This window comes from Halichoeres trimaculatus, unplaced genomic scaffold (genome assembly GCF_033239565.1).
Source record: "Halichoeres trimaculatus isolate MK-OKI-2021-1 unplaced genomic scaffold, fHalTri1.1 fHalTri1_scaffold_21, whole genome shotgun sequence".
In the NCBI taxonomy this organism is placed as follows: Eukaryota; Metazoa; Chordata; class Actinopteri; order Labriformes; family Labridae; genus Halichoeres; species Halichoeres trimaculatus.
The window spans coordinates 25,136,869-25,161,652 of record NW_027437199.1 but is presented as its reverse complement, the minus strand read 5'-3'; the positions used below and the strand labels follow the sequence as shown (position 1 = coordinate 25,161,652).

At 45.4% G+C, this 24,784-nt stretch overlaps 1 protein-coding gene across 2 annotated transcripts in view; it reads left to right on the top strand.

Annotated features, from left to right (window-relative positions):
- tafa5a (TAFA chemokine like family member 5a) overlaps positions 1-24,784 on the top strand; it is a 186,233-nt gene that overhangs the window by 89,798 nt on the left and 71,651 nt on the right. The gene's annotated exons all lie outside the window — the stretch shown is intronic.

Below are 24,784 nucleotides of genomic sequence, written 5' to 3'. Positions count from 1 at the left end.
TTGCCAAACGTCTGCAGGGGTTCATCAGGGGGTCTCTGAATCCCCCAGAGGGATGTCTGAGCTCTCAGAACTGTGCTCAGTGCTTCTCAATCAGTGGCAGAATCAGAGCTGGAGCCAGGCCCACTGACAGGAAGTGAACTGGATCTGTGGTGACAGGAGAATGAATGTGGACCACTCCCATTGTATGTGGACATGTTTCCTCAGACATGAACCACTTCTTCATTTGATACTTTTCATCTCTTAATTTGGCAAAACAATTTATTCAGAGACGACATCCTGAGGTCAAGAAATATGATGGGTGTTTGGGTGTGATGGGGTGAGGGGACAGAGGGGGAAAAGCTAAAATCACTCATTCTCAGTCTTCTCCTTCACAAACTCATCCTCAGCTTGGTTCTGTCATTGTAGGTGTTTTAGATAAGTCCTCTTGTTTTCACCAGGAGCTGACGTCAGGGGCGTGTCACACACTCTGACCTGCAGCAGCAGCAGCTTAGGCAGCAGGTTCAGCAGCAGCAGGAGCAGCAAGAGCAGCAGCAATGGTAGCAGCAGCAGCAGTAGTATCAGCAGCAGCAGCAGCAGCAGCAGCAGCTGTAGCAGCAGCAGTGGTAACATGAGCAGCAGCAGGAGCAGCAGCAGCAGCAGCAGCGGAAGCAGCAGCGGAAGCAGCAGCAGAAGCATCAGCAGCAGCGGTAGCAGCAGCAGCAGCCGTAGCCGCAGCAGCAGTGGTAGCTTTAGCTTAAAACAGTGGTAGCATCAGCAGCAGCAGCAGCAGAAGCAGCAGCAGCAGTGGTAGCAGCAGCGGAAGCAGGAGCAGCGGAAGCAGGAGCAGCAACAGCAGTGGTAGCAGCAGCAGCGGGAGCAGCAGTAGCGGGAGCAGCAGCAGCAGCAGTAGCATCAGCAGCAGCAGGAGCAGCAGCGGTGGTAGCAGCAGCTGCAGCAGCAGCTGCAGCAGCAGCTGCAGCAGCAGCGGCGGTAGCTGCAGCAGCAGCGGCGGTAGCAGCAGCGGTAGCAGCAGCAGTGGTAGCATCATCATCATCATCATCACACCATCATAGTCCAGAGAATCAGCAGCAGGGGACGTCTTACCTCTGTGCGCTGCAGGACCGAGAGATACCGAAGATCGTTGCTCCCTGCAGCCATCAGAGTGTACAATTCTTTGCTTGGAAGAGAGCCCAAACAACATGAATTTCCCTCCGGGGATCAATAAAGTATATCTTATCTTATCTTATCTTATCAGCATCAGCATCAGCAGCAGCAGGAGCAGCAGCAGTGGTAGCAGCAGCAGTGGTTGCCTCAGCAGCAGCAGTGGTAGCATCAGCATCCGCAGCCGCAGCGGTAGCAGCAGCAGTGGTTGCCTCAGCAGCAGCAGTGGTAGCTTCAGCTGCAGCAGGAGCAGCAGCAGCAGTGGTAGCTTCAGCAGCAGGAGCGGCAGCAGAGTTCAGTCTGAGTCTGTTCATGGCATGATGTCTAAACCTCCTGTAGCTTGAGGCTGCAGGAGCATGCTGGGAGGTGGTGGAGCTGAAAGCGGGAGCTGTGCTGGTGCAGGTCAGAGGCAGAGACCTGGACCATGCAGCTGAATAATGGTCTGGCAGAGAGGATGATCTGTCAGGTGAACAAAGTGATCCAGGTCCCTGATTCAGCTCACAGGCATCGCTCTGTTTACCTCTTGAGGTTTTAAGGAGTTTTATTTTGAGGGACTTTACATCCACTCAGAAAATCATTTTTATCATCTCACAATAAGAATACAAGGTATCTTGGTGCTTGGAGAGCGTTAGCACCTTAGTCATGCGAGTATCATAAAGGGCCAGCTTAGCTTACGGAAAGTCAAATAATAATATTTCTAAATTAAGATAAAGATCCACTTGTATTTATGGCTAAAAACGGAAATATCACAGTTTGTAGATAAATGGTGGTAAGCATGCAGGCTGATGATCAACTGTCTTAATCAGCATACTGTGGTTCCTTTAAAGTACAGACTGACACTAACTGGAGTTTGGCTATTTGCTAAACAATTTAATGTGAATATGAAGTGTGTCTGGTTCCTTTAAAGTACAGACTGACACTAACTGGAGTTTGGCTATTTGCTAAACATTTTAATGTGAATATGAAGTGTGTCTGCAACAAGCACTGGCGGACACAACGGGTTGTTTCTTTTATATGATTATAAAATCAGACATAACAAAAAAAATAAAAAATAAAAAAAAAATAAATAAAACCAAGATCAACAACAGACATGCATGTGTTTACATGTTAGGGTTACTAGAGTTGACCAAAACAGTTTTGTTATGCGATATAAAAACAAAACAAGGCTTTAAAACAAAACAAACAAACAAACAAACAAACAAACAAACAACAACAAAAAACCAGTAATTAACTAAAACTGAAATGAGAGTTTAAAAAACGAAAATAAACTAAAATGACAAAGGAAATGTCTTAAGTTTCCTTCTTCTCCGATCTATCTCCAACATTAATTGATTATTTTCAACAGAGCTGCCAACACTCGCACCAGACATCTCTACTGTTTATCCCACAGTTATGAAGTTGGTCCTGTGATCTTAAATATTCTTTTAGTCTAATTAAGTCCTGTAGTTGTGCTTTTTATCAATAACTCAAACAACAGGAGCCCTGAACATAGATGAGTGTTTCACAGACGATAAGATGATTAAAATGAGATGAAACTATCACTTCCAAACCAGGCAGAGGAATGGTCAGGCTTCCTGGTCTCCTGGGTTCTGTTTCGACCCAGCCTCTGTGAGGAGGGGAAGTCTTCAGACAAGCTGCATGATGCCCTGGGCCGCTCTCTTAGGGACATCTTCAGTCTCATCTTCATCCTTATCCTCATCTTCATCCTCTGTCTGTTTCTGAGTCTGTGAGTCTCATGATGATTCCTGCAGCCAAGGCAGGAAGAGGTCATGTGATCAGTTTATGTGCTAAGGTCATGTGCTCTGACAATGTGATCAGGTGATGTGCTTCAATCATGTAATGGTTGTGTGATCCGGTGATGTGACCAGGTGATGTGATCCGGTGATGTGACCAGGTGATGTGATCAGGTGATGTGCTTCGATCATGTGATCAGGTTGTGTGATCCGGTGATGTGACATGGTGATGTGATCAGGTCATGTGCTTCAATCATGTAATGGTTGTGTGATCCGGTGATGTGACCAGGTGATGGGATCAGGTCATGTGCTTAGATCATGTAATGGTTGTGTGATCAGGTGATATGACCAGGTGATGTGATCAGGTCATTTGCTTCAATCATGTAATGGTTGTGTGATCAGGTGATGTGACCAGGTGATGTGGTCAGGTCATGTGCTTCGATCATGTGATCAGGTTGTGTGATCCGGTGATATCACCAGGTGATGTGGTCAGGTCATGTGCTCTGATAATGTGATCAGATGATGCGCTCAAGTGATGTGCTCAGGTGATAAGATCAGGCCATGCACTGAAGTCCTGTGATCAGGTCATGTGATCAGGTGATGTCATCAGTTGATGTGCTCAGGTGTTTTGCTCAGGTTTTGAGATCAGGTGAAGTGCTCAGGTCATGTGATCAGTGATGTGTTTAGGTCATATGCTTAGTGATGTGATCAGGAAATGTGCTCAGGACATGTTTTCAGGTCATATGATCAGATCATGGGATCAGGTTGCGTGATTGGATCATGTGATCAGGTGATGTGATCAAGTGATGTGCTCAGGTTTAAACCTTTAAGATGAAGGATTTTTGGGAGAATCAGAAAGGCTTCTTTTCTTGATGCACCTCTTTATGGAGCTGATGAGGTGAATATGAGTTAATGCTGTAAATATCTCTAGGCTAGAAAGGATTTTTCTCACATAGATAGTCTGGTCCTGTTGACTCTCAAAGCAGGGCTGAACGCCTCAAGACCTGACTTTATCACTAACACACACACACACACACACACACACACACACACACACACACACACACACACACACACACACACACACACACACACACACACACACACCTTCTTCTCAGACCCCCTCAACAGGTTTTTACAGTGAGGCCACTTATCTGAGAAACTGCTTCAGATTGGTCAGAATCAGTTACCCAGATCCAGACCCTGAAGAGAGAGAATCCACATCCAGGACCTGGACCACCATGGATGGGCCAGGTTCTGCTGTCCATGATGTCTGCTCTGACCCAGTCTGTGTCCTCCATACTTCAGACTCTGTCCATCCAGGGTAATCTACAGCTCCATCATCAGGCACTCTCAGGGCGTGCAGGACACCGTATGTGTGTATGTACGGCTCAGACCATGTGATGGTTGATCCAACAAGCTGCAGATGCTCTGCTCTAAGCCATGTGTGGGGTCATGCTCCTGAGTGTCTGCAGTGTGCGCCTGATTACCATGTGTGGCACCTAGGCGTGGGCAATATAGCCTTAAACGTATATCACAATATTTTAAGAAAATTTGCGATTAACAATATTTATGATGATATGGGGGAAAAAACGACCAACTTATCATTAGTGGTTGCTGCTTCTGAATAACATCATTTTTACTGCGCACACAGTTTAAGTAAGCTTGATATGTAAACATAGCAAGTTTGTAAGATCCAGAGGAAATCTGACGTTTAAAAGGAGGAAAATGTGTAGGTGAAAAATGTAATAATTATTTATGACACAACACATTCTTTCTATGAGGACACCAACAAACCTAACATACTAATTAATAACCATGTAAGAACGTTGTCATGGGTGGGATTCCTGCAGGAACATATGGTTCTCCTGTGATCTTGTGATCTAAAGTATCCAGTGACTATGGGCGCTGCCTTGTGCTGCGCTGCCTTGTGCTGCGCTGCCTTGTGCTGCGCTGCCTTGTGCTGCGCTGCCTTGTGCTGCCCTGCCTTGTGCTGCGCTGCCCTGCCCTGCCCTGCCCTGCGCTGCCCTGCCCTGCCCTGCGCTGCCCTGCGCTGCCCTGCGCTGCCCTGCCCTGCACTGCCCTGCCCTGCGCTGTGCTGCGCTCCAGAGACGCATTCAGTATGAATTGGCACGCGCCCAAAATCCGTGAAATGGTGCTGTGTGGTGCTCATGCTCTATGTTTGAATTAGAGGCAATGCTGATAGAGGGTTCGGACCTTCAGCTTGACCACATTCCGTTGTAGAGGCAAAAAATTCCAACAATACGAACGTAGCTTTCACGTCCTCCTCACATTTCTTCGTCGCTTGGTCATACTCGGCCGTGTGTTTTAGCTCGGGTGGTGGAACATGTTTGTGATGTTGCCACCCTTCGCAGTAATAGTTCTCCTGCACATTTAGCATTTAATGTGTTTTACTATATGTCTGATCTTTGGTCAGCCAAACCACCTCCACATCACTGAGGTAGCTCCTCTTTTAGGCACTAAATCCTCTTGTGAGGATGGAGTTGATGCTGCAGTGCTACTTTCGCTCTTGGCCATTATTGTACACAGCAGGAAGCATCAGACATTACTGCGTCTCTGCACTGTAAATATCACGAAATAACAAATTTCTATCATCAAAAAAAAGTTATACGGGTATTATTGCTGCTGAAATGATATGGCACACCCCTTGTGGCGTCATGCTCCTGAGTGTCTGCAGCATGCTCGTGATGACTGTGTGTGGCGTCCAGGGCTGCCACGATTAGTTGACATAATTGACTTGTGGAATATAACAAATGAATCGACATAATTTTTAATAGTCCACATGTCGTATTATTGCATTTATTGTTTTTGTCATATGGGGAAATCAAATACCAGGGGGTAATACTCATCTGTAACTTCAGTTCACTGCATGAGGCGCCACGTGAACAGGAACTTTTACGGAAAAGATCACTAAGTTCATACATGAGGAATACTGATGAGTAAAAATCTCCGCGCCCCAAAGGCGATGCGTGCTGACGGAGACTCTGCATCTCTAGTTTGGACAGCCTGACAGCTCCTGGTGTTTAGCGTCTGATAATGTGATTTAGAGAGTCTCCTTCACTCTCTGTTACAGACAGTTTTTCAGGATCTGAGTCACAAACTAGTGTCAAAACTCCCCTAACTTTTGAAAAGAGTGGACATAAATCCGATGGAGCTCTCACTCTCACGCTCACACTGCACCGGTAACACTCATCGGGGAGGAGGAGGGGCAGAGTATGTATGAGCAAAGAGGAAGTAGCGCAGACAGAGAAACAAAAGTCAACGCATTGTTACGAAGAGCAAGGAGTCCGGCAGGACCATACAGAGAGTACAGCAAACCCCAATAAGCAAATCAAGATTAGAAAATAAGCCCAAAGTCACTAATAAGCGCTCTGTTCAACACTGCAAACAACAACTAAATTTTCTTGTTACCTGCTTTATTCACTTTGAGATTTATGGTAAATGATAAATGGTTAATGGACCAGTACTTATATAGTGCTTTTCTAGTCTCTCAGACCACTCAAAGCGCTTTACACTGCTAGTCTCTCATTCACCCATACACACCACATTCACACACTGATGGTGGATTTGCTATGGAAACCATCAGTTTTTATCTAACACATTCACACCCATCTACACACCACTGACCAACAGTGGGAGCAATGCAGGGTTCAGTGTCTTGCTAAAGGACACTACAGCTGCTTATTTATTTATTTGTTTGTTTGTTTGTTTGTTTTTCTTTTTTTTGTATTGTACTTATATTTTTATGTCATCATAAATGAAATGAAATGAAATGAAACAAACATGACACAGGGATGACCAGTCAGAGGTGAGAACCTATCTCTGAGTAAATGCAGTGAAAATGCAACACATAGGTTAAATTTTATTATTATAACTATTATTATTATCATTATTATTAGTATAATTATTATTACTGACCTTTTCACAAATACTTTCAGAGATATTCAACAATTTATGCAATTTCGGTCTCATAGAGATGAATGCGGAATTTTCAAAATTGTCTCCCTTCAGGACTGTCAGGAAAAGTCCAGAGGGAAAAAAAACAAAAAGGTGGAGGACCCAAATGCAGATGGAAATGAAACTTTATTTAACTGAACTCGAAAACTCAAACCAAACATGAAAACTCCAACAAAAGAAACAAAAACCAAAAACACTAAGGAACTCACTTAAGGCACTGGGGACACAGGAGGCACGAAGACACCGAGACAGGAACAGCAAACAAGGACAGCATACAATGAACCCACAAGAAACATACTGAACACAGAGACTATATAGACAGGGAGTGATTAGCACAGGTGTGAAACAAGACACAGGTGAAACACATGAGGAGCAATCAACAAGGAGGGAAACACTAGGAGAACCAAACCAAACACAGGGAAACTCAAGACAGCTACTAAATACATAAAAGACACCAAAACACTAGAAATGATCACAAGAGGACAAACACATGACAAGAAGCAAATCAAAACCACAAGAAGCACAAACTAAGGACAAGAGACACAGACATTCCACAAGACTAACACAGGTGACACAGAACCAGAACAGAATACAAAGACACACAAGGGCAAAAACACAAGAAAACTCAGAAACGCAGAAACCAAAAACCCAAACCATGACAGTACCCCCCCTCAAAGGACAGATACCAGATGTCCCAAACAAGAAAAAACAAAAATCTCTGAAGGCCCAACTCGGGCGGGTGGAGGGGGCAAGGCCGGAGGGACACAGTACACAAAAAGTCAGGGAGGCCGGCCAGGTAGTGGGCCGCACAAAAGGCAAAGTTCAAAAGGCCGGCCAGGTGGCCAGCCACACAAGGGAGAATGTTCAGGAGGCGGGCCACACGCAGGAGACTGTTCAGGGGGCCGGCCAGGTGGCAGGCCACACGAAGGAGACTGTTCAGGGGGCCGGCCAGCTGGCCGGCAACAAAAAGCAACAGGGAAAGGTGTCACCATGGAAGCCAAGCCAGGAGCAGGTGTCTGCCTGGGAGCTAAGCCAGGCACAGGTGTCCGCCTAGGGACGGCCGAGCCAGTCTCTGGTGTCGGCCTGGGAGACGAGCAGGGCACTGGTGTCGGCCTGGGAGCGGCCAAGCGGGGCACTGGTGTCGGCCTGGGAGCCGTGCGGGGCACTGGTGTCGGCCTGGGAGCCGTGCGGGGCACTGGTGTCGGCCTGGGAGCCGTGCGGGGCACTGGTGTCGGCCTGGGAGCCGTGCGGGGCACTGGTGTCGGCCTGGGAGCCGTGCGGGGCACTGGTGTCGGCCTGGGAGCCGTGCGGGGCACTGGTGTCGGCCTGGGAGCCGTGCGGGGCACTGGTGTCGGCCTGGGAGCCAAGCGAGGCACTGGTGTCGGCCTGGGAGCCGAGCGGGGCACAGGTGTCGGCCTGGAAGCCGAGCGGGGCACTGGTGTCGGCCTGGGAGCCGAGCGGGGCACTGGTGTCGGCCTGGGAGCCGAGAGAGGCACAGGTGTCGGCCTGGGGACGGCCGAGCGAGGAGCAGGTGTCGGCCTGGGGACGGCCGAGCGAGGAGCAGGTGTCGGCCTGGGGACGGCCGAGCGAGGAGCAGGTGTCGGCCTGGGGACGGCCGAGCGAGGAGCAGGTGTCGGCCTGGGGACGGCCGAGCGAGGAGCAGGTGTCGGCCTGGGGACGGCCGAGCGAGGCGCAGGTGTCGGCCTGGGGACGGCCGAGCGAGGAGCAGGTGTCGGCCTGGGGACGGCCGAGCTAGGAGCAGGTGTCGGCCTGGGGACGGCCGAGCGAGGAGCAGGTGTCGGCCTGGGGACGGCCGAGCGAGGAGCAGGTGTCGGCCTGGGGACGGCCGAGCGAGGAGCAGGTGTCGGCCTGGGGACGGCCGAGCGAGGAGCAGGTGTCGGCCTGGGGACGGCCGAGCGAGGCACAGGTGTCGGCCTGGGGACGGCCGAGCGAGGCACAGGTGTCGGCCTGGGGACGGCCGAGCGAGGCACAGGTGTCGGCCTGGGGACGGCCGAGCGAGGCACAGGTGTCGGCCTGGGGACGGCCGAGCGAGGCACAGGTGTCGGCCTGGGGACGGCCGAGCGGGGAGAAGGAGTAGGCCTTGGGACGGCCGGGCGAGTCACTGGGGACGGCCTGAGAGCCGAGAGAGTCACTGGGGACAACCTGAGAGCCGAGAGAGTCACTGGGGACGGCCTGAGAGCCGAGAGAGTCACTGGGGACGACCTGAGAGCCGAGAGAGCCACCAGGGTCTTGCCCTCCGAGCCAGGAAGGGTGCTTGGCAGGACCTCCAAGCGAGGAATGGTGCTTGGCAGGACCTCCGAGCGAGGAATGGTGCTTGGCAGGACCTCCGAGCGAGGAATGGTGCTTGGCAGGACCTCCGAGCGAGGAATGGTGCTTGGCAGGACCTCCGAGCGAGGAATGGTGCTTGGCAGGACCTCCGAGCGAGGAATGGTGCTTGGCAGGACCTCCGAGCGAGGAATGGTGCTTGGCAGGACCTCCGAGCGAGGAAGGGTGCTCGGCAGGACCCCCGGGCGAGGAACGGTGCTCGGCAAGACCTCCGGGCGAGGAACGGTGCTCGGCAGGACCTCCGGGCGAGGAACGGTGCTCGGCAGGACCTCCGGGCGAGGAACGGTGCTCGGCAGGACCTCCGGGCGAGGACTGGTGCTCGGCAGGACCTCCGGGCGAGGACTGGTGCTCGGCAGGACCTCCGGGCGAGGACTGGTGCTCGGCAGGACCTCCGGGCCAGGACTGGTGCTCGGCAGGACCTCCGGGCGAGGACTGGTGCTCGGCAGGACCTCCGAGCGAGGAAGGGTGCTCGGCAGGACCTCCGGGCGAGGAACGGTGCTCGGCAGGACCTCCGGGCGAGGAACGGTGCTCGGCAGGACCTCCGGGCGAGGACTGGTGCTCGGCAGGACCTCCGGGCGAGGACTGGTGCTCGGCAGGACCTCCGGGCGAGGAACGGTGCTCGGCAGGACCTCCGGGCGAGGACTGGTGCTCGGCAGGACCTCCGGGCGAGGAACGGTGCTCGGCAGGACCTCCGGGCAAGGAACGGTGCTCGGCAGGACCTCCGGGCGAGGAACGGTGCTCGGCAGGACCTCCGGGCGAGGACTGGTGCTCGGCAGGACCTCCGGGCGAGGACTGGTGCTCGGCAGGACCTCCGGGCGAGGATTGGTGCTCGGCAGGACCCCCGGGCGGGGAATGGTGCTCGGCAGGACCTCCGGGCGAGGATTGGTGCTCGGCAGGACCCCCGGGCGGGGAATGGTGCTCGGCAGGACCTCCGGGCGAGGACTGGTGCTCGGCAGGACCTCCGGGCAAGGAGCAGGGCTGGGTAGGACCCCAGAACAAAAAGCTGTGCTCTGCAGGTCCTCAGGAGCAGGGAGTGGGTGGTGCCCTGCTGGTTGCGGGGTAGGATTGGCAGTCCTGACTGGCTGTGGGGGACCACCACGCCTCTTATGGCGGCCTCCCCGGGTGCCAGGAAAAATGGCCAGTCTGGTTCCCCTCCAGGGAGACTGACTCTGGCCCTCCTTAATCCATTCAGGACCACGAAAAAAAGATTGAAAATAAGAAATTCTAGAACAAAAGTCCATAGAAAGTAAAAAATCTGCTGGGTCCTCTTTAGGTGGGTTCATTCTGTCAGGAAAAGTCCAGAGGGAAAAAAAACAAAAAGGTGGAGGACCCAAATGCAGATGGAAATGAAACTTTATTTAACTGAACTCGAAAACTCAAACCAAACATGAAAACTCCAACAAAAGAAACAAAAACCAAAAACACTAAGGAACTCACTTAAGGCACTGGGGACACAGGAGGCACGAAGACACCGAGACAGGAACAGCAAACAAGGACAGCATACAATGAACCCACAAGAAACATACTGAACACAGAGACTATATAGACAGGGAGTGATTAGCACAGGTGTGAAACAAGACACAGGTGAAACACATGAGGAGCAATCAACAAGGAGGGAAACACTAGGAGAACCAAACCAAACACAGGGAAACTCAAGACAGCTACTAAATACATAAAAGACACCAAAACACTAGAAATGATCACAAGAGGACAAACACATGACAAGAAGCAAATCAAAACCACAAGAAGCACAAACTAAGGACAAGAGACACAGACATTCCACAAGACTAACACAGGTGACACAGAACCAGAACAGAATACAAAGACACACAAGGGCAAAAACACAAGAAAACTCAGAAACGCAGAAACCAAAAACCCAAACCATGACAAGGACATTTTTTCAGCCTGTTTCAAACCCTCCTCATTCAGTCATACATTCAGCTACAAACTTCATTCAAACTTCAAAATATTCAGCTATCTTTTGACTTCATTCAGTGGGTTTCAAATGTTTCCTAGCATTCGTAGTTTCTTCTTAATGACCCTTCAAAGGTCATGATGATTGGGCTTTCGAATGATGCGCTTCTAGCGGTAGCAGCAAAGTTTGGCAGCTCTCTGTTATTACTCTGCTTTTTTAGCTATATTTTTATCTTTAATTGTTTCTTTTGCTAATTTTTGCTCAATACTGGACTTTTTTGACAACAACTCATGGATATGTCTGCTGGAAGGAGAGTTTATTCAAGAGAGGAGCTTCTTGCATTACGATGGAGCAAATCTGGAGAATATCCCCCTATTCCTGCTGAGATAAAGAAGCCTCTCCGAGGATGTCGTGCTGGTGCAAAGTTAAAGGCCAGGAGATGGAGATACAAGCCCTTTCTTCCTTCAGTCATCATGGGGAATGTCAACTCTCTGCCCAACAAAAAGGATGAACTGGAGATACTGGTGAAGACACAGAATGTATACCGTGAGTGCAGCCTCATGTGCTTTACTGAGACCTGGTTGAATCAAAACATCTCTGATTCCTGTGTGGATATCCCTGGCTTCACGCTGATACGTCTGGACAGAGACACCAAAGCTAGTGGCAAGTTAAAAGGAGGAGGACTGGTTTTATACATCAATCAGAGATGGTGTAATCCTGATCATACTACAGTCAAGGTGAAGATGTGTTCTCCGGACATTGAACTGTTGGCAGTTGGGATGAGGCCATATTACCTTCCCAGAGAATTCAGTCATATAATAACAATCCTCGTGTACATTCCACCCAAAGCAACTGCTGAAGTTCCATGTGATGTTATCCAAGAAACTGTTGCCAGGCTACAGACTCAACATCCTGAGGCTCTCATAATAATATCTGGAGACTTTAACCATGTTAGCCTCTCCTCTTCTCTCTCTGGATTTAAACAGTTTGTTAATTGCCCAACCAGAGTGAATGGAACACTTGATCTTCTATATGCCAACGTCAAAGATGCATACAGTGCCACTGCATTACCACCACTGGGCAGGTCGGATCACAATCTGGTTTTACTTCAGTCTTGTTATAGACCCTGCGTATTGAGGCAGCATGCAACTACTGTAACAATTAGAAAATGGACACCTGAGGCCAGTGAGGCTCTGAGAGACTGCTTTGAGTGCACAGACTGGAATGTATTGTTAGAAACAGATGAAAATAGTATAGATATTGATAAACAGGTTGACTGTTTTACTGAATACATCAACTTCTGTAAAGACAATATCATACCATCAAAGACTGTACTCCGTTTCCCCAATAACAAACCCTGGATCACAAGTGACATCAAGGATATCCTCAATCAGAAAAAGGAAGCCTTTAGAGATGGCGACAAAGAACGGCTCAAACTGGTGCAAAAAGTGCTGAAGAGGAGATTAAGGGAGGCTAAGGTGAAATATAAAAAGAAAATTGAGAGACAACTACAAAATAATAACATGCGGGAGGTGTGGAGAGGAATCAACAACATCTCTGGATATATCACAAAGACAAGGCAGCCAATTGTGGGTGATGTTGAACGTGCTAATGAATTCAACCAGTTCTTCAACAAGTTTGACATAGCGACCACTTCCTCTTCTACTGCTGCTCCTTCTACACATCTATGTCTCTCCACCACTCCTGCTTCATCCCCTCTTACACCTGTGCCTCTTCCACCGTCACCATCTGTCACAGCTTTAGGAGTGAGGTTAGAGTTAGGAAGACTGTGCTCAGGGAAGGCTGCTGGTCCAGATGGTGTGTGTCCAAGACTGCTTAAGGACTGTGCTGCCCAATTGTGTGAACCCCTTCAGAGGATCTTCAACCTGAGTCTACAGTTGGGTCAGGTCCCGGCTCTGTGGAAAACATCTTGTATTGTGCCGGTACCAAAACTCAAATGCCCAGCTGAACTTAACGACTACAGACCAGTTGCCCTCACCTCACATGTTATGAAAACCTTTGAGAGGCTGCTTTTACGTCTGTTGAGACTTGAGGTCAAAGACACACTAGAACCTCTGCAGTTTGCATATAGAAATCATATTGGAGTGGATGATGCAGTTACATACATGCTCCCCTGTGCCCTGTGCTATCTAGAAGAACCTGGCACCTATGTAAGAATTATGTTCTTTGATTTTTCAAGTGCATTTAACACCATCCAGCCCATGATATTGAGAGATAAGCTCAAAGACATAGGAGTGAACCCATCCTTTGTCTCCTGGATCACAGACTATCTCACAGAGAGGCCACAGTTTGTCAGGTTGGGAAACTGCGTCTCTGGGACGGTCATGAGCAGCACGGGGGCTCCACAAGGAACTGTTCTGGCTCCATTCCTATTCACACTTTATACTGCAGACTTCAAATACAACTTTGAGTCCTGCCACATCCAAAAATACTCCGATGACACTGCTATTGTGGCGTGTATCCAAAATGGACAGGAATCTGAATACAGGGATCTGATAAAAGCTTTCTGTGACTGGAGTCATAGAAATTGTCTCCTACTGAACACCTCAAAAACAAAGGAAATGATTGTGGATTTCCGAAAGTCTGGGCTCTGCCATCAGCCAGTTAACATCCATGGGGTGGACGTGGAGGTGGTGCCAACCTACAAATATCTTGGTGTACATCTGGACAACAAGTTGGACTGGTCCCTTAATACAGATGCACTCTTTAAGAAGGGGCAGAGCCGTCTCTTTTTCTTAAGGAAGCTCAGATCAATTGATGTCTGTGGAAAGCTGCTGCAGATGTTTTATCAGTCCGTGGTAGCCAGTGCTTTGTTTTATGGTGCAGTCTGCTGGGGAAATAGTTTAAAGCAGAAGGACAAGAGGCGACTGGAAAAACTGGTGAAGAGAGCTAGCTCTGTGGTTGGATCCAGTTTGGACTCACTGGAGGCTGTGGTGGAAAGGTATACACAGAAGAAAGTGGAGGCCATCATCCGTCACTCTGATCACCCACTTCACAACATCATAGTCCAGAGGATCAGCAGCAGGGGACGCTTTACCTCTGTGCGCTGCAGGACCGAGAGGTTCCGAAGATCATTCCTCCCTGCAGCCATCAGAGTGTACAATTCTCTGCTTGGAAGAGTGCCCAAACAACTTGAATTTCCCTCCGGGGATTAATAAAGTATGACTTATCTTATCTTATCTTATCTTATCTTAGCTCTCCGAGCCGTTAAACATTGGTGTGTATTGGACGGAATGTTTCAGCTTAGACTGGGAGATTCAAACGACAGTGGGGAGAGGGGGAAACAAAACCTAGAAATCTTCTAGACAAACTGCTCTCTTGGTCACAATTTTTGCCCCACATAGGCATATTATATGTCAAAATGTAGGTAATCTTGTCCTGCTTCTGACAAAGAGGTTTTTAAAGCAAAAGGATGGAGCACTTTTTCACAAAATGGCCAACTGTCGGGCAAAGTCAGCTCCAGCACCCATGCACTCCAATGTTAATTCCTCAGCGGTTTTCTCAGAGATCAGTCAGATTTCCCTCATCTATCTATCACTGTCATGGGCCAATTTCTGCATCTTCAGACATGAAACTTGCACAAAGAACTTCCTCAGGGTGTTGGGGTTCTAACGGTGTCTTCATTTTTATTCTAGCCCTCACGGTTTTGGCAAGAAGACAGGAGATTCAGACTCTTGCTTTGCCACAAAATCTTTAGAAGATTACATTAACAGGCCAGTCCGCCTTTATAATCCTGATGGCAGTTGGTAAACAATGATCCCCATGGCAACATCTGGCTTCAGATGAGCCTCAGCCTACAGGCTTACATGGTTAAAAAACTCTCACACAGGACACACAGGATTACATTTTAACAGCATTTAAGAGATCAGACTTGCATTTTCCTTCAGCAAGGTCATTATTTCTATAAATGTTCTTTAAAATGTAATTCATTCCGTTATGTTTTGAATAGACGCAACCATTTCAACTTTAAATTCATTCATCCATTCCATTTATTGGTCCATTCATTTCCTTTCATCCAAGAGTTCATGGCAGGCTAATTCTGCATTCTGCATTAGCAGGTGAGCGCAAGCTTTTCAGGACTTCTTACAACAATTTTTAGACATATCTTCAGTCATTCATGTTCAGCATTCGGCATTAGCAGTTGAGCACAAGCTTTTCAAGAGTTAATTCAACCATTTTCAGACAAATCTTCGGTCATTCGTGTTCAGCATTCTCCATTAGAATTTCAGCACAAGCTTTTTAAGACTTAATTCAGCCATTTTCAGACATACCCTCAGTCATTCATCTTCAGCATTCTGCATTAGCAGTTCAGCACAAGCTGCTTCGGCATTCTGCATTCACAGCGCAATTTCTTCAGAAATTGCTTTTCTAGTTATTCAACTTTTCACTTGGTCTGGTTTTTACAAAAATCTAACTTAAAATTCCATAAATCAGAAAAATTGAAGAACCACATCTTAAATCAAATGGGCACCCCTAAATTCATCAGAGAATCAAACCTGGAGAAAAGCATTTCAGCTTTTGAAGAGTTCACAGGAATGGTTGGATAAAGCTGATACTCACAGACCAACTGTCTCTGAGTTAAGCCATTCCAGCTTTCCCAGCCTATGACATCTGCATTCAAAGCTTTAAATAATGCTGCTCTGCGTGCAGAGGAAGAGAAAAGAGGACAGATGAATGAATGATAGAAAGACAAGGGAAAAAAGAAAGTGATACAGAGAGAGGAGACAGAGAGAAGAGCAGAGTCCACACAGAGGGCAGTCTGAGGACAGAAAGAGGACCAACTCCTCCATCTTCATTCCTCACTCTAAGAACACTGTCTGATGCTCAGAGAGGGGGGGGGGGGGGGGTCTGCATTATTGACTTAACACAAGCAAAATTCATTCTATAGTTTGACCCACATGACAAAAGATACTGTTAACATATAGACTATAGTGTTGTCACGATAACAAAATTATGATTTGATATGATACCTGCCCAAAAAAAATTGATATCGGTATAAGTATCGATATCAAATAAGTTTGCCATCGTATCGATAAGTCGATACTATGGCAAACTTAAAATAGAAGAAAACGAATTAGAAAAAACAGCTTGAAGAGATGGCTGCCTCAAGCGAGTTTTTTGACATCTGTTTGTGTGTCTGTGGGGCTAAGGGAGATTTGTAAATTGTGCTAATATTTAAGAAAACACACACACACACACACACCCACAAAGTATTATAGATTAGGCAGAATCAGTTCCTAGAGGGAACCTGAACTCATTTATTGTTCTCAAGAATAATTTAATTAAATAGAAAACCAGAAAATATTAATTGTTGTACAGTAATGAGCAGGTAAAATAACAATGCCAGACTTAAACAACTATCTATTGTTTTCATGCTCAGCACACTGTAGTTTAGCCAACACAGTGTGTTGATACACTGAAAAGTACATTTTTAACATGAATACTCTAAAAAAAGTGTACCCATGTTATTTCAGCTCTTTTACAGATGCAACACTTTAGTGTCTCCGATAGGTTTCTTCGTTAAAGTTAGAAAACTACTCGTCACTTATTTAAACTGTCAACCCCACACAGCTCCGTGACTCAGGGCTGGGCCTGCTCTACAGCTCATGTGTTTATGACGCTGATTATTTGTCGTATCAACAACAAATCGTAGTGAACTAGTTTTCTTGTCACAAAGTAATTGACACTCGTTTGACTTTTGTGTTTGGGAACGTCGTTTGAATCTGTCACTCTTGCTCTTTAAGGAGGTGAGGATGCTGAACAATGAGGTGCTTCATCATGTTCGTAGTGTTTCCTGTGTGTGTGTCGGTCATAAGCTTTACAGACGGGCTTTGATACGTGTATTAGCTTACGAAGCCGCCCCGACTGTCGGCTTCGTAAGCAGAGTAATGACAACTTTCGCTCTGTGCACCGGCTTTTTCAACGAGCTGCGGCCAGTTCACAGTAGCGCTGGAAACTTGGAGCCATGTCTGTAACTCCGTCTGTACGTTTACATGCAGCTTAAGAAATCAAACTGTGAGTTTGTCAGCGCAAGATCGGATAATTAAGATGCACGTTAACAACCTCGTCGGACTGAAAAAGGCCAAGCATTGGCTCGCGAAGCTAATACAGGCTCATTGTCCAACTTCACAACAACACACACACTTTGGAAAGTGAGCAAGTCTCTGCCCACTCCTCAGTGAGGAGAAAGGACCCAGCTCGGTGGCTGCAGACACTCAAGTTGCCTGAGTCAAAATATATCTGATTCAGACGAAAAATTGCCTTGGAGTATCAATACTTAAAACACGTGGTATCGGTTAGATTTTGAAAACACGTGGTATCGATACTTTCTCAGTATCGGTATATCGTGCAACCCTAATAGACTATCCTTTCCTGTAGGCCAGGCCTACATGTTCTGATGAAATGAGATGAACTGATTCATGAAACGATCTGGATAATGTATATTTATCTAACTGTTACAAACACTGCAGAATATTGACTGTTTGATTTAACGTCAAGTCTTGTAGACGTGTAACATAGTTAGCATTGATCACTTGAAATAAAATCAGCAAGAAACTAAGTACTGCAGAACAACAGGCCTGGTTTGAACAATAATATTAGGAATGTATGTAAATCCTTTCTTTAATGAATCTCATTAAGTAAAGTTCAGAAATGGAAATAAGACCAAATCTCTGACAAAATATCAAATATATAAAAATATCTTTGATCCCTCATCAGGAACAAAACCTAAACTAAAGCTCTGAAATATAAACAAAGATTTGGCTCAACTACTGAAATATGTGAAAATGTGTGGATTTCACTCATTAAATGCACTTTAAAACTTTTTATTTTATTTTATTATTTTTTTTAAATATCCCATATTTTATAAGTCTTTAGTGAAATTTGTGGGTCCTTGGCTTTCCTCCCAGCCCACAAAATGTGATATTTAATGACAAAGCCTGCACTTAGTAGTGCTTGTGAATGTAAAATCCTGACCTAAAACAAGCTGCTTGGATTTTGGGGATATGCTGACATCAGCAGTTCCCTTTCTTGAGCAATAAGGAGCAAGTCTGACCTGATTGGTCCACCGGAGCAGACAACCCCTACCCCTCCCTGCTCATTCCCCTCCGTGTGGTGCTCTCAGTGATGCTGGCTCATTTACATATGAAGGCCACGCCCACTAAATCAGAGCGTCCTGAACAGAGGGGCTATGAGAGCGTGGAAACGATGTTGCTGTGCTTTATTTATTGGCTTTTTGGACCAAAATACATTACTACCATTTCATGAAGGCATCAATGATCCATATTAAACTGCAGAAAAGGGGCAGAATATGGGACCTTTAGATGCACCCTTTGTGATTTGGAATCTGCATTCTATTACAATGTGATGTTGTAATAGCTTTAAATTCCATTAATTGTTCAGCCCAAACAACATGAGAAGCAAAATGTGGTCAAGTGGATCTCTAAGTTCGCTCTCCTGCTGCTTTTGAATTTACACACATCCACAACTCTGTGTGTGTGTGTGTGTGTGTGTGTGTGTGTGTGTGTGTGTGTGTGTGTGTGTGTGTGTGTGTGTGTGTGTGTGTGTGTTTTTGTGTGTGTGTGTATGTGTGTGTGTGTGTGTGTTTATGTTAGGGCTGAGCGATTATGGTAAGAATAAGAATCCCGATTATTTTAAGTGATATTGAAATCACGATTAATATATACAATTATTCATTTATTCAAAAACTTCAGTACTGATTTAAAAACAACTTCAAAGAACCAGCAAGTGGCACATACAGTATTATTGATGCACATAAGTCACACACACTCGCTGTGGCTGCACATGGAACACAGAAGAGCTATGAAGCACAGGTACTTGCATACATCTACACTGTGTGGCATATTAATTGTTTTTCTTTGATTATATTGTTTTTATGATTGTCAGATGGTAAAATTGAAATCAGGATTAAAATCGAATTAATTGTCCAGCCCTAGTTTATGTGTGTGTGTTACTCCTAAAGCTGTATGTAACGTAATGTTTTGATGCTAAGCCTGTGGTGTGTATTTGATTCTGTGTGAGCTGCTCAGTCTGGATGTGGTTGAGTTTCTGACCTGAGGGGATTTCTGTGAAGAGGTCAGGTTAGTCTGGGTGTGGGGGAGAAAATGCATATATGTTTTCAGTCTGATTCAGCCTGGTGTCAGATTTATTATCATAATTAAAAAAAGTTTTTTTTCATTATCATTAATGTTGTTGTTGATGTTACAGGAGCTGCTCTCTGACAGACTTCAGCCCAGACATCTGCAGTTGTTCAGTCAAACAACCAGAAAGAAAGAGGCAGGAAAAGCATGGCGTGCTTTTAAACCAAAGGGCTGAACCCTCCCTGGGGCTGCAGGGAGCTGTTTGAGGGCTGTTCTGCAGAGGTAGAGAGAGCATCTCTGCTGACAGGACACTGTGACACTGAACCTAATGGTTCAGAAAGGAGAACATCTCTTCATATGCTCCTTGTGCATTAGGTCAGTGAGGAGCGTATGGAGACAAAAGCTTGTGTTCATTAAAATAATAATGATAATAGTAATAATGCTTAAAACACATGATATTCAAAGCTGTTTGTTGAGGTGAAGTCTCATTTACCGTTTTCTGCTGGGGGAAGAGTTCTTCTCCTCTGTTCCTGATCTGCACCGGCGCTGCCTGATTGATGAAGAGGAAGATTCAGAGTCTCTATGAGACCATGAATTCTCCCTCTCCTGCTCCTCTTCTCTCTGTTCATCCTCTCTTTGTTCCTCCTCTCCCTGCTCCTCCTCTCTCTGTTCCTCCTCTCCCTGTTGCTCCTCTCCCTGTTCCTCCCCACCATGTTGCCCCTCTTTCTGCTCCTTTTTACCCTGTTGCTCTTCTCTCTGCTCCTCCTCTCCCTGCCTGTCCTGAGTGGTGGTGGCTGAGTGGTGATGTTCCAGCTGCTCCAGGAGCAGGAATATGATACAAAGGAAGCTGGTGTTTCCCTCGGGCTGAAGGAGCCGATGAGCGTGGCACATCAGCATAAAAATGAAGCTGAGTGTGGCTGCGTGCCTTTTATTCTGTGCTACAGGAAGTTTCCATCCATTAACCCCGCTCTGTGCTCCTTTGTCGCCTCCTCTCTACTCAACTCCCCAATAAGGAAAATTGATTTTCACGCTTCTTTAAGAAATGACCTGTTTTCTAAATTCTCTATTAAAGGATGGATTTGAGTCACGGTGTGGGGAAACAGATCTTTATTACAGCAGACACTGAAGTTAGTTTGATCTGGAGACAATCCCTGAATAAAATAATACAGACAAAATCAATGTAAATAATAATAATAATAATAATAATAATAATAATAATAATAATAATAATAATAATAATTATTATTATTATTATTTTTATTATTATTATTATTATTATTGTTATTATTATTATAATGATCATTTAATTTGAGTGGTCCCTTTCAAGAAGGGCGTCTGACAAAATGGTCTTGCCCCGCCTTACCTCTCTGAGCTTCTTCAGCCCTACTTGCCCTCTCGGTCCCTAAGGTCAGCTGACCAGCTGCTCCTGCAGGTACCAAGGTCCAGGAAGAAGCTCAGAGGGGACTGGGCCTTCTCTAATGTTGCTCCCCGATTGTGGAACAGTCTTCCTCTGCACATTAGAGAGGCTCTTCACTGTCCACTTTTAAAACACGTCTTATTTTTATTCTTTGGCTATTAATTCCAGCAAGACTTAGTTTCTTTGCCTGGTCTTAACCTCTTTTATTTTCTTTTATTCCCTTTGACTTGCTTTTTTTTTTTTTTTTTTTTTTTTTTTTTTTCAATTTGCTTTTATTGGTTTTACAATGTTTTTCTTTTATTTGTCTGTTTTTACTTATCTGTTTTTTATCATTTCATTTTGATCTACCTGTACAGCACTTTGTCTACAACTGTGGTTGTTTTTAAAAGTGCCCTATAAATAAAGCTGGTATGTTATGGTATGGCAAAATCAAGTAAAACAAAGTTAAAAAAACATCAGCACAAACGAAAAAAATATATATATATACATATATATATATATATATATATATGTATATATATATATATATATATATATATATATATATATATATATATATATATATATATATATATATATATATATATATCACAGCCCAGAGTTTCAACCCAGATGCGAGACTCTAGTAAAGTATCAAAATCAAAGAGGTGTATTTGAAAAGAAAAACTAAGTACAACTCAACTTTGCAGCAAAGGGCTGGAGCACAGACGTACAAAAATACAGAGACAAAAACTCAGCAAACAGCTGGGTCTCACCCAGCATGGAACTAGTGATTGATGCACAGGACGAGACTTAACACCATGAACTGGCACAGCACTAAGGCAGACACAGATACTGAATACACACACGGTAAGGCACAGCTGGAAACGATCAGGGGGGACCAACAACCAACAAGACAACACCAAGACAGGAAGTAAAACTCAAAACACAAAAAGACGGAATTACCAAATGAAAACTGACACACGCGAGAAGCAAGACTGACATCAACAAATCAAACTTAGCCACCAACACAGAATGACACTGCATATTAAACTAAAGTCAAACAAGCTTTAAATAAAGATCTTATGTCACTTTGGTTTAACACGTAAACTCCCGTTGATCTTTCACATAGTGTTTCATTTGGTTGATTTGTGTGTAACTCAGCTGGTCTTGATTCCAAAACTGGAGTACATTATTAATGTAATCTTGATTTAATCTCCTACATAAATCTGACCCAGTCATCCCAGCTCCATGTGTGTCTCTTTGGGCAGATCTCTGTTAATAACCATCAAGAGGGCTCCACAGAGTCCACCATCAGCTGATGATCCTCCTCCACACACTGAGCTGGACTATGTGAGTCCCTCCTCTCTGTGCTGCTGGTCAGCCTGTGAGTGAGTGGTTTGACCTGCTCTCCATCAGCTGTGTCCCCTCCTCACTCATGCATCAATAATTCAGTGAAATAATTCATCTGCCTTGCCAGATTCATCGATTAACGAGAGAGTTGGTGGAAAACAACCAACTGGGGGACCAACTGTTTGCAAAATGAACAGTTTGTAACATTAAAGACATTATCATACTACAGGGCTGAAATGCATTCTGGGAAAAGCTTGCATAGGCTCACTTATTACATTGCTTATTAGAAGATTTCAAAATGATCATATTCTCTTCATGACAGCATCAAACCAATTGTTAACTCCATAAACTTTTTTATTTTCAGCAGAAAAAAAAACAGCAACAACATTAAACTACAAAGATTTCACTGAGGACACAAAAAAGAGTTACTGACTAAAACTGTGATGTGAGTTTCCAAAACAACGTGAAATAACCCAAAAAGACAGATAAATGTCTTTGTTTTTTCCTCTTGGTTGATATGTCTCATACATGAACTCACTGTTCTAAACGGACCCCTGATCAGGGAGGGAGTCTCTCACCTCTAACCCCTTCCCCTGATGTTCTCCTGACTGGTAATTTCTCCTGATTAACCTACTATTTTAAGTTTGTTCTTGTGATCTCTTATATTTATTCTTGAAGTCACCCCACCTCCTGCAGTTGGTTTGATCCAAAGACGCTGCAGGAGATGTCTGGCTGCTGTCACAGAGACACAGAGACACAGAGGCAGGTAGCTGTGACACTCGTTGATGAGGAGTTTGTCAGAACAGCTCTTTTTCTTTTTCTTTTTTTTAAACATGACAGGTCATGAGTTAAACTCTTTTACCTGTGGTCAGCCCTGATCTCTCTTTCCGACACAAGCTCCGACATGCTCAGAGTTTCCCAAACTTTTTGTGCTCAAGGCATGTATTGTACCAAATAGCCTTTATAACACGTGTTATCACTCATATCATGAAAAATATCTTTAAATGTGCACAATTTTTACTGATGCCAAATGAAATGTTTATTAATTAATTTCCCAGCAGAAATTAAGCTCAAAGAACTATCAATGCAAGGAAGCTGCACCACCATTGTCCTTAACTACAAATTATAAATCTAACATTTAGTTTCAGCATTGAAAGCGTAGTGTGCTACTGTAAATATTTAGCCCATATTTTTCTCTTTTCTGTCTGTGGCCTGTCAGCAGTCTGTGGTTTGCTCAGCACAACAAAGCCTCCATTTCGTCTCCCTTTGTGTTTCTCTGTTTTAACGTCAGATGTATCACTGTCGTATGAACAAAAGTTTTCCTGTAATTGGATATTGCCATGATAGTGTATGGTTGTCACAAAAACCCACGGCACACTCAGCCACTGCTCTAACGCAGCGTCCACTTCAGGTAGGAGAGCTCAGAGTTGTGTGGGTCTGACAGTGAGGAGGCTGACGGTTGCTATCACTGCTGACAGTGGAACGCTTGTTGTGGTGAACTTCTGTCTGTCTGTGGTGTGTGCTCATAGACTGTGTGTGAGGCTCATATGGGCTGTGTGTGTACGCGGCGGCGCTCTCTCTCATCAGAACAGGAGAGAGTGCAGGCGGAGCAGACTGACTGAGCCAGAGGAAGGAGGGCGACTTCCAACCATAACGCCTTACACAGAGCCTGTGATGGAGGAAGCATTCAACCGTGTGCACGCATACAAACTGAAAAGCTGAAAAAAGGTGCCATGTGTGAGCACTATGGTCGCAGTCTGGACCCCTGGTTCCTGTTTCTGTTCACCCTCACAAGGAGAGGGGAGAGGTTCAGAGCAGGGGGAGTGGGTCGACTGGGCTGCCGTCTCTGCTGACGAAACACTGAGCATACAGGAAGCTAGGACGGCCTCTCTGCAGTTTGTTGATGCAGCAGATGCTTCTTTGACTCCTCTCCATCACTCAGCCTCAGGTTGTTCTCATGTTGGAATGCTGCTGGTACCCAGAGCATGAGAACTTTCTCAGCTGCTGTTTGTAGCTTTCTGTCTCTTCAGCTGAAGACTCCAAATGTCAAACAGAGCACAGTGCAGAGTGGACCTTTAAGGATGGAATGACTCAGTCCAAACACTTTAAATCCATCATTAATGTGTGTATGTGAGGCAGAACACACACTCTCTGAGTGTTTCATTTGCCTAGAGAACAAAATCTACCTGGCAACAGGAACAAGTCTTAGCTGGACTCCCCTGTCCTGCAGCAGCAGCAGCAGCAGCAGCAGCAGTGTTACAGCTATGGAAACAAAAAGATACATAACTATTTGAGTTTTAGCAGCCACCGAATTTTAAGCTCTGAAATAAAAAACACCATTGAATTCATTGTATTGAATTATTTTGCTATGAATACTCATGTATTTAAATTATTTGTCTCAAATTCATCTATTTAAAATGTAAATCCCCCGAAAATTCACTTGTTAAAAATTAATGTCAAAAATTCAAGTTTCAAAACTCAACAACAACAAGATTTGGATTGCTAAAATTCAATTTGTCAAATTCAGTTCTAAATTCAACTCGTCAAAATTCAGATCCAAAACATTCATTCTGAAAAATTCAGAAAAACAGGGTCATTCAAACTGTACTGCAACAGTCGAGAGAAATGTAGGAATGTTTGTCTCCCTCTTTTAATACAGTCGTAACAACAGGATCAGTGTTTCAGCTGTAACTCTGATGACAGCCCTGGTAACGGTCATGCCTTTGTTACGTTTCTCAATAAACTTAGTTGGTATTTTTCAGACACTCTTTTTTGATGTGAAGCATTTAGCTAGATGGCAGTA